The sequence below is a fragment of the Catharus ustulatus genome, chromosome 7, assembly GCF_009819885.2.
Source record: "Catharus ustulatus isolate bCatUst1 chromosome 7, bCatUst1.pri.v2, whole genome shotgun sequence".
NCBI classification, from domain to species: domain Eukaryota; kingdom Metazoa; phylum Chordata; class Aves; order Passeriformes; family Turdidae; genus Catharus; species Catharus ustulatus.
The window spans coordinates 38,929,671-38,941,085 of NC_046227.1; positions in this window are offsets into that span (position 1 = coordinate 38,929,671).

Consider the following 11,415-nt stretch of genomic DNA (forward strand, 5'->3'; position numbering starts at 1 on the left):
CTGCAATGAATTTCTTCCTCAGTGATTCTCTGCAAGCCCTGTGTTTCTGGAACATCACCTTCAGACCATTCTACACTGCTGTTTGATATCTTGTTTAGAAAGACACTAAAATTACCCACAGGACACCAGCACCACTTTTTCTGCCACTGAAATGCAGCTGCCTTTAGTGTGAAACATGGCAGATCTTCAGCAGCACAGCTCAGGGCTGGAAAAAAGCATGGAATAACCCATGGGAATCACAGAGAGGGGCTAAGAACCAAAAGGATCATTGGTGAAAGGAAAAGCTAGGCTGAACAGAAGGTTTTTGTTCTGGCACTGGAGCACAAAGAGGGCAGGAGGGTGCTCCTGGGTCACTTGAGAGAATATTTCAATTCCTGCATTTTGCTGCTTTGTTCCTTCAGCTCTGAATCTCAAGGAATGGCTCTGCCAAAACTTTTGGCATTGCAAGGAGAATCCCAGGATCCTTGAGGCTGGAAAAGTCTTCCCAGCCCATGGAGTCCCAGCTGTGCCCAATGTCCTTGTCCCCAACCCTGAGCACTGAATGCCACGTCCAGGAATTCCTTGGACACATCCAGGGATGGGGATTCCAAACTTCCCTGTTCCAAACACAAAGGAAATATTAATGGTTAATATTCTTTTTTTCTTTTAAATTGCTTAATTGTGAAAATCAATGTCTGCCTCTGATTTCTGATGGAATACTCACAAAACCATAGAATCATTAAGGCTGGAAAAGACCCCCAAGATCATCAAGTCCAGTTTTTGACTTTGTTGTGAGAATATGAACTTGACTTTCTGGGGATCAAATATTTCAAAAGCATTAAGTGTGCCCTAGCTGGAGCCTGGCAGCTCTGCCCCAGGTTAACACATCAGGCCACATTTATCCACAGCACATAAATGAGCTCAGCAGTTCTGAGCTAAAGACAGAACACTGCAAAACTGCTTAGGCAGAAAAAGATGTTATTGTGCATTTCAGTCACAAAGATTTAATGCAAAAAAATATTTTCTTGTACTTTAAATATTGAGTTCAGTCAGTCCTGCTTATCCAAAGGAGCTATCAGTGCAGGATGGATGAATGTCCTGACATCCCAGGTGCTATATTTAACCTCCTGATGTAACCAATAGAGCACCTGGCCTTTACAAGCATTGTATCATTGGGAAAGGACATTTCAATACATATTTGTGCCACTGTGTCCGTTTTTAACCCATCACCAGTGAGTTCTTCTCATTCTTTTCACCATTCCCCACAGCAAGGCTCCTCTGCCCCAACACTTTTTGGTTTAATGTATGGGAATTCTGAGGAGAGCATTTTTACCAAAAATTAGGGAGGGCTTGATTGGATAAGTGCAAAAGATTGTCTTCAAATTAAATATACATCTGTTTCTCTGACCCCTCCATTTCTATAACTGGCCAATCTTTTTTCTCCTGGATGAAACCAAGCTGGGAGCACAGGCCTTGTCAGGGATTTGCCTTGGCTTACAAACAAAAAGGTTTTTAGGAAAGGGTGCATGCTCTAACAAGAATTCCACTTTTACTTCAGTGCTGCTCATCTTCTTTCTCTAAGTATTAATAGAAAGTATTATATCATACAAACAATATTCCTGGGGGCAGTGAATCAAAGTGCTGAGAGTGGATCACCTCCAGTGCCTCATCTTCAGGTTTATTTTTTGATGCTGATGGCTGATTTGGGGTGAGCAGCAGCACAAGGTGGTGGCTGTGTGAACCAACCCCTCACTGTGACTCAAAAAGACTTTGCTGGAAGAGGAGGAAAAAAGGAATATTGATATGATTTATATGGAACCAAAATTCATCTGATGCTTCCTAATGTTCCAGGACAGAACTGTGGCCTCACCCATCAAATTGTTTGGGTATAACCCAAACTTTTTAGTACTGAAAGTGTCCCACCAGAATATTTCAAAGACTGAATCAAAAGACACTTCAAAGTAGGGGAAAAAACACAAACAAACCCAAACTTGAAGAAGAAACTTGAAGGAGAAGGAGGAGGAGGAGGAGGAGGAGGAGAAGGAGAAGGAGAAGGAGAAGGAGAAGGAGAAGGAGAAGGAGAAGGAGAAGGAGAAGGAGAAGGAGAAGGAGAAGGAGAAGGAGAAGGAGAAGGAGAAGGAGAAGGAGAAGGAGAAGGAGAAGGAGAAGGAGGAAGAAAAAGAAGAAGAAGAAAAGAAGAAGAAGAAGGTGCCAAATCTTGGTTAACTTTTTTTCATTACAAGATTTGATAAAGCAAGAGAAATCACATGAACAAATGCACCTCCAGCTGGTTGTAGAAACTTAAAAATTAAGTGAATATTTAAACCCCCCAACAGTGAGGATAAAACATCAGAGTGTAAAATATCCTGTGCATGGACACAAGATGTTCACTGGGGCCATTGGCACAAGGAGAGCTCTCCTCACATGACAGCATCTGTCACAGCCTCCCCTGTTCTTTACTTAGGCCCTTTGAGAATCCTAAAAGAAAATATTTATCCACAAGATGATGTCAAACAGCCCAGTTTATCTCCCCTGCTAATGTTCCCAAGACAGCCACGGAGTCTTAGACATGGGTGCTCATCAGAAAGAAGATACAGCCAAGGCAAATGTCCTCAGGAATTCAAAGCCAGCTCTGATTGTATTGATCAGATTTCCTAATGGGAGCTGCTGAGAGAAGCTGAGATACAGCCCCCAGCTCAACATATTCAGGTTTTAGAATGTTATATCAGATAATATACACTAGGAAAGGAAGGTCAGGTTCTTCTCGAATATTTTCTTCTTCCTGCTATTTATAAGACAAACAAACTTTTGTATTTTTAGAACAGAGGTACAAATACCAGCTGTAAATGCCAGTGAAAAGCCCTGACTGGCATCCAGAGATTCAGCTCTTGCCCTGCCTCCCACACTTGTCCCTTTGGACAAGCTCTGCCTCACTACTCTGCAATAAAATAACACAGCTCTTTTATCTTTTAAAGAAAAACCTTTTCATTATTAGCACCATTCTGCAAATCCTTACAGCACCTACAGTGAGAGATGTCACTGTGTAAGCAGATGATCTCTTTGGGATTGTCCCATCCATGGGACTGTCAGGCCAGGCTGGATGGGGCTGGGAGCAGCCTGCTTTGGTGCTTTCCCCTCCCCATATGGCTGAGGAAATGCAATTCCTTCTTGGAATGTTCCTTCTGGGAAGAAATTCCTTCTTGGTGCTCCCCCTCAGGTGCCTGCACACGCCTGTCCCACCCCAGGTGCTGCTGCCATGAGGACACATTCCAGTTTTCTCACAACATGCCAGCCTCAAATTTCACCTCAGTTTTTCCAGCCTGCTGGTATCCATATCCTGCCTCCTTTTCCCAGCTTCTCACTGAACTCCTTGCACTGAATTTAGAGCAGAGTTGTTGTTTCTTACAAAACCAAATTGAAACAATTCAGGGAGCAACCATAACCCAGGCCAGGTTCATTTCTGGCCCAGAACACACCCAGATCATTTCATGAGTCCTCACATTTCTACCAAAGCTGGGCAGCAGCAATTTCACCTGGGGTTGGGCAGCCCTGCCAGCTTTCCACATCACCCAACAGCCACCAGCAAAGGGATGGATTGACAGAGCCACAGCACACACAGATTTCCCTGCTGCAAATCCTCTGGGATGGAGGGACAGGGCTGAACACTCCCTTTGAAACCATGAGCAGAGCATCACCTTCATTCTGCAACCACCTCTGCTGCTTTTCCAGTCCAGCCACTGCTCTGATACTGCTGAAAGATTCCCTGAGTGAGAAAAGAGGGAAGAAATCCAATATTTACTGCCTAGCCCTCTGTGCCTTTTCCACCAAGGACATTTCATTCCAATAGGGAGCAATTTGGATACAAATGTGTGGTTGAGGTAAAACTGTGGTTGGGTCCTTTTTACATTTCTTCTCCTTGGGCAGAAGGAAAAGTGTTACTATCTATGCCTCTTCCCCATTCCAAGGGTTTTTTAATCAGTGCAGGGTTCGTTTGTGGAGCTCCCAGTGAAATTCCTCATGATCCTCCCTGCTCTGGATCCCTGTCCCTCCCTGCACTGCAGAGTGGTTCCTACAGCCTATGGAAAATCCAACATAGAGTTCATGGGCTGTGACAAGAATTATCCAAAGATCACAGAAGCTGCTGCAAAACAAGGTCAAGATTTATATCAAAACTCAATGAATCTGCTCAAGAAATCCCAGAATAACCAGATCTTCCCCTGACAGACAATCCATGCACCTCCAGTCTCCTCACCCTGAAGGAAGCTGAACCAGAGCTCACATGTCCAATGTCATTTAGCAAACTGTGCCTGAGACTCATTTTTAAATTATTCTCTCTCTGATTTGAAAGGAACATATTTATATGAAAGGTTCAAACACCTCTGACTGTAAAATGAGGGGGGAAAGGCAACGTGCCTCACATTCCTGACTGGCATTGCTGGGGTGGTGTCTCATACCCTGAAATACAACCTGCAGCAGTCCATAAAATATTAAGACTGGCCATGGCCAGGAATACTCTGCAGCAGCAGCAGTTCCCAGGGGCAGAATGCTCTGTGAAAGGTCACTGAGGTCACAGCACAAGAGCCACCAGGAGCAATTCTTCTCTGCACTATTATTAACAGCACTGAGCAGCCACAAGGAATCTGCTGGGCTCCCACTGCTCTGCAACAGCTCCAGACAATAAACAAAATTTGGTGACTGCACCAATGAAGGGACATTTAATCACAATTAGGAATGATAACATCACAAATTAGCTCCCCTCACTCACCTGGCACTGGCCATGCTCTCCTGGGGACAGTGGGGTGACCATGAGGAGCTCTGAGCCAGCAGAGACTTGTGCAAACTGCACTGGCCCCAGTGACATGGATGGGGACCTTACCTGAATAACTCACAGCAGGGACAGCTGGAGCTGGGCTGGGAGAGCTGGGAATGTTCCCCTGGAGAGGGGAGGGATCCAGGGAGAGCTCAGAGCCCCTGCCAGGGCCTGGAGGGGCTCCAGGAGAGGTGGAGAGGGACTGGGGACAGGGGATGGAGGGACAGGACACAGGGAATGGCAGGGATATTGGGAATTCCTGGCTGGGCTGGAATTCCCAGAGCAGCTGTGGCTGCCCCTGATCCCTGGAATGTCCAAGGCAGGGTGGAATAACCTGGGACAGTGGAAGACAAAACTTGGTGTCTTTAGGTCCCTTTGAAGCCAGCCCATTCTGTGATTCCACGATTCTGAGATGAACTCCAGAGCTTTGCTAAGGAGAGCTGTGCTCCTGCCCTGCCCCTGACCCCAGAAAGGTTTGAGGTGCCCCCACAGCTCTGTGCACAGTGCCACACACAGAGCTTTTCATCTCCATCTGTCCAAAACCACCCAGGCTTCTTAATGCACTTTTTCTCTGCAATGAGGGATCAAGAGGGAAGAAACCTTTATTCATTAAATAGTTTTCATTTCCAGGAATCTGGCAGCCTTTCAGCTCTTTGAAAGCCGTTCCACAGGACGCTGCACTCCTCATGACTTCATGGGGCTTTTTATAAAGTGAGATAATGACAGTGGAGGGACAGAAGCAGCTGCACAATTCCCTGGCTGTGGCAGAGATGCCCCAGGCAGCACAGCACAGCCTTCAGCAAACCCAGCCCCCCGTGGGTGCAGGAACAAGGTGCTCGTGGTTTCAGGGAAGGGGACGGCTCACCTGGCATGTGGGAATGTCCTGGGACAGATCTCGAGCACATCCTGGTGTCTGCACATCCTCAGATGGTTTAACACAATAATTCCCTCCACAACCTGAAAATTCAGTGTTGATCTAACACAGGTTACACCACGCTGAACCTCCTCAGTGCTGGAGATTTCCCTGGCAAGAATATCCTTGCTGAAAAGCACAGCAAAGATTAAAAACCCAATCTAACTGTTGCAGAAGTGTTAAACCACAGATTTCTGAGCAACAAACATGGAACAAATATTTTTGTGTACTTATTTTTTTGGCTGTGACACTGCAAATCAAGTAAATAATTTTCAGGTTTGAATGGAGTTGTTCCTACAATAACACAATTTTCCTGCTGCTGACAGCCAGCAAAATGTTCTGTGTGAAAACAACCCATCCCTTCACTGTGGAGAAATACAGAAAACACAAAAATGTTAAATTTACTGAAGGAGGATTTTTTTAAAAGCAGAAACAGGATAGACTAAGGCAAGACTAAAGCTAGACTGTCCCAGGCATGGCAGGAACCCAGTGAAGCAGCATGAAATTGCTGTGACTGTGAGAAAAGCTCATCCTAAGAGATAAAATAACTAACTTTAGGGGTTTACTGGTCTGTGAAACAGATCATTAAATTACTCCATCATGATATTGGGGAAAATTCCTTCATGGAAAGGGTTGTCCTGCCCATCCTGGAGGGATTTAAAGCCCTGTGGATGTGGCACTTGGGGACAAGGGGTGGCCTGGGCAGTGCTGTGGATGGTTGGGCTCCATGATCTTGGAGGGATTTTCCAACCCCAGTGATTCTGTGCTCCTCACACAAAGTTTTCCTTGTTTGCTTTGTGCAATTATTTCCCCCAGCCCCACCCAAGTGATTGTGGTAGGATTTATTTTGGTGGCTGCACTGGCCTAAAGAATTTCATTCCCTTGAATGAAATTCAAGCAAAATAAAACTCTTCATGTGAAGTATTTGCTAATAAAAAGGAGGATCCTGCCCCCATCTGGCCTCCCTGGAAGGGAGCAAGAAATCCCAGATTCGTGGAGCTTCAAATCCTGCTTTGGAAGGGACTCACAGGGATCATCAAATCCAACCCCTGGCCTGCTCAGGGCAGCACAAGGATCCTTCCCAGGATCTCTGGGAAGTGCTGGCAGGATGGGAACAGTGACTGCCCAGTGCCACAGCCCCTGTGTGTGCTCACAAACTGCAATCCCAGGTTTGGATGCAGCTTGGATGGCAGGGTGTCCTGGTTTGGAGGGCAGATGTCTGCTGAGAAAGGCAGGAGCTTCTCTTTGAAATGGAGAATGTAAACCCCCTCCCTCCAAATTATTATAATTTGAAATCAAGGGGTTTTCAGGCAAAGATATGGGAATAGGAATAACAGTTCTTTACTAGGGAAATTAAAATAGAAATACAGCACTACAAAGAACAAACCCCAAACCCTGACACAGTCAGAGTACAGCCTGACACCCGTCAGGCAGGGTGTTGGCAGCAGTCCCATCCCATGGTGGCTGCATCCTCCTGCAGTGACAGATGTGGCTCAGCTGGAGCAGTGCTCCTGTACAAGGTGCAGTTTCCCTCCGGAGCTCCAGTGGGGATGTGGAGAAATCCGGTTTTCCTCTGGAGTCCAGTGGAGAAAGGGGCTCCCTTAGTGTCCCAAACCCTCTGTTTTTATCTTGGTAAGAAATGTTGGGCTCTTCCCCCTGGCTGGAGCAACTCCCAGTGGGATGAAGTAAGTCAGCAGTCTTACTCAAGAAAAATAGAAAAAAAAAAACATTTTCTGTTCAAAAGCCTTTTCACAGTTCCATACACCAGGTACAAAGGCCTAAGGAATGCACAGACAAAAATAATGTGTGAGAATGGTGGTTTCTTTTTTAATCACCAACTGGATTCCCAGGAAAACTAAAAGCAGTTTTCAGAAATTACATCAAAGTCGAGGAACAATGCAGTTAAGAGAACAGGCAGGAAAAGACTTTAAGGCAGCTCAGCATTCCTTCAGCCACCACAGAAATGTCCCAGGAGATTCATGGAATCCCACGCTGGTTTGGGGTGGAAGGGACCTTAAAATCATTTCATTCCAACTCCCAGCCATGGCAGGGACAGCTCCCACCCTCCCTGGCCTGGGACACTCCAGGGATCCGGGGGCAGAGCTGCACCAGGAGGAGCTGGAGCCAGAGGCAGAGCCCACCCTGCTGGGAAAAACCTGTCCCAAAGGAAACAACTGCAGCCAGCAGGGCTAAAAACAGAGGTGGAAGGAGAAGGAATGTGGGAAGGCATTTTGGAATCTCCTACATCCTGACAGGGGGGTTTGCTGCAGTTCTTGTTCCTCAGAACTCCAAGAACTCTGAGAATTCTGTCCTGTGTGTGAGTTACTGAGAGATTATCCCATGGGATCATCCCACAGATGCAGCTGCTGCAGCTGCAAGGACCCAAGGTTATCCCATGGGATCACCCCACAGATACAGCTGCAAGGACCCAAGGTTATCCCATGGGATCACCCATGGATACAGCTGCAAGAACCCAAGGTTATCCCATGGGATCACCCCATGGATACAGCTGCAAGGACCCAAGGTTATCCCATGGGATCACTCACAGATACAGCTGCAAGGACCCAAGGTTTTCTATGGGATTATCCCATGGACAAAGCTGCTGCAGCTGGAAGGACCCAATGTTATCCCACGGACAGAGCTATTGCAGCTGCAAGGACCCAAGGTTTTCTATGAGATCATCCCACAGATGCAGCTAGAATGACCCAAGGTTATCCCATGGGATCACCCATGGCTGCAGCTGCAAGGACCCAAGGTTATCCCATGGGATCACCTCACAGATACAGCTGCAAGGACCCAAGGTTATCCCATGGGATTATCCCACGGCTGCAGCTGCAAGGACCCAAGGTTTTCTATGGGATCACCCCATGGATGCAGCTGCAAGGACCCAAGGTTATCCCATGGGATCACCCATGGATGCAGCTGCAAGGACCCAAGGTTATCCCATGGGATCACCCATGGATGCAGCTGCAAGGACCCGAGGTTATCCCATGGGATTATCCCATGGATACAGCTGCAAGGACCCAAGGTTATCCCATGGGATCACCCCACAGATACAGCTGCAAGGACCCGAGGTTATCCCATGGGATCACCCATGGCTGCAGCTGCAAGGACCCAAGATTATTCCATGGGATTATCCCATGGATGCAGCTGCAAGGACCCAAGGTTATCCCATGGGATCACCCCTGGATGCAGCTGCAAGGGCCCAAGGAGCCCCAGATCCCAGGCAGGGCTGCAGAGCTGGGCAGGAACCTCCTTCCCACAGCCCTGGGGTACAAAACCCTCTGAGGTCACCGAGTCCAAGCTGTGCCCGACCCCTCCTTGGCACCCCAACACTGAGTGCCACAGGAACACAAACCTGGGAGTTCCAGCTCCTGAGCCACCTTTGGCTCCATCTCTTTTGCTTTTTAAGAAGTTTCCTGCAGCCCCCAGCACTCACAGGTTGCTGTGTGGGATATGTGGGAATGGAAGAGGGGCACACCCCTGGGATTCAGCATTTCCGACAGGAAAATGGAATTTCACACTCATTTTAATTCCCATTATTGGCACCAACCAGCACAGACTCATCACCAAATTCACCCCAAACAACCCCCCATCACAGGCTGAGCAGAACAGCACATTTCACCCAAAAACACCTGAACAGCCCCCAAAACCAGGTCAGAAATCACATATTTGCTTGAAAACTGTCACTGCATCTCCCACACACAGTTTAATGCAAACAGGCACATTTCGAAAAGTTTTCAACTTAAAATCATAAATACTGGTAGGTTCTAAAGAATTAGCAATCGACATTATCTATAAATGTATTAATATGATGGTGCAGAGCTCCCCAGCCCAAATTTATATTTGCTTCACTTCAACAAGAATGAAGAGAACAGAATGAGTTCACTTCAGCTGCATAAAACCCAGAGTTTGAAAGACAGAAAGTGGCAAAGGGGAAACAATTCAAGGAATGCTCTGATCAAATTTCAGCAGGAAAAAAAAATAAAAAGCTGCTTAATAGAATCCTGGTTTTCCTTGACTGTAATAAACAGCTCTATGAAATGTTTTGGCTAAATGACTTCAATACTTTTGTGTGAGTGCAGACACAGGAAAGCTCCAGCCGGGAGCTGCCAGCCCTCCCAAGGCTGGGATTCGTTTGAAACCATCGTTTCTATTTTCTGAAACGCAGTTTTGGTGCAGTGTCAGCTTTGGCCACGTTCGTTTGGGGAAGGTGACAAAGTCTGGAGAGAGAGGAGGACAAAGTCCAGGAGATCAGAGGAAAGCCGAGTCCGCTGCGGGGATTGCTGGGGATGTTCCTCCCCTTTGCAAACAGCCAGGACAGCAAACAACACCTGGGAAAGGCGGGGTGAACCCGGGCATTTCAGGATTGGGAGCTCCGGAGAGCCCAGCCCGGCTCCGAGGATCTGGAACATCCCCGGACACTGGACAGGGACACAGGACACCGGGGCTGTCCCCACTCCTCACCCCCAAAGCCACACCTCGGTGTCACAGCCCCACCCCAGCTTTTCCTCCCCACCTAGAGAACACTGAGCTGATGTCCAGTGAAGGATTCCCAGCCTTCCAGGTAAAGCAGAATTTTCTGCCTTCATCCATCCCCGGTTCTGTACATTTACAAACAGGAAAAGCTTAAAAACCTCACCCAGCTCTGTCCTTACCCAAAACCTGGCTTGAAAGGTTCAGGCTGGTAAAGTGACCCCACAATAAAGCTGCAATACAAAAATTCACTGCTAAGGCTCTCTCAAGGCAAGGAGAGAATTCCTGCTCACAATTCTCAATAAATAAACAGATAGAGTGGTAACCCCTTATAATTCATCATTTTTGACCACTTAATGTATTCACTATGATGTAGTCAGTACATCTGGAGTTATGAGCAGCCACATCTGGATCATCCCAGGAGTGCAGGGACATTTTCCCTCCTCAGTGCCACTCTGGGTGCAGGGGATCAGCCCAGCCCTGCCCAGCACATCCATCTCAATTAGCTGGGAATGACTTTTCAGACCCAATTAATCTGACAGTGACAAACTTCGTGTTCCACTCCGTGTTCCAAGGAGCCAGTGGCACCAGGAGCTTTCCAAGGCCAAGGGTTCCTGACTGAGTTATTTAAACATCCCTTGACAGGAATTGCAGCCAATCACCCTGACACAAGGACAAACTCAGCATTTCCTCTCCCAAAGCAAACCCAGAGATGCCTGATGAAAGCAGAAGTGCTTGGAAGGGCAGGGATAGAGCTGTAACAAATTTATCACAAATCCTGTTCACACTTGGAAAGGCCACTCATTTCCACACACTGGGAGGTTTTTGTAGATATGTATCTCGATTTTAAGGGAATGGGGATCATGGCATAGGAAATAAAGCTGATTTTGGGATTAGTTTTGGGCACTTGAGCTGCAGAGGTGTGGAAGGGGCTGGTCAGGTGCATTCACCACTCACACACCTGCACAATGCTCAGCAGAGCAGCTACTCAGCCTCCCAAAAAGAAAAAAAAAATATTTAAAAAATGAAGCTTTTCATATTCCCCAAGTTTATTTTCCACCTCTCCTCACAATTACAGACCTTCTAAACCCAAAGAAACATCTGAATTATCAGATTATTGAAGCATGACCAGTTTTTTTTGCTACTAAAATGCCACTTTACTTCAAGAATCATTTTAAGGCCCTTCCCTTTTCCTCAGAATGAATTTCAAGGAGAACAAAGGCAAAGCTTGAGCTGC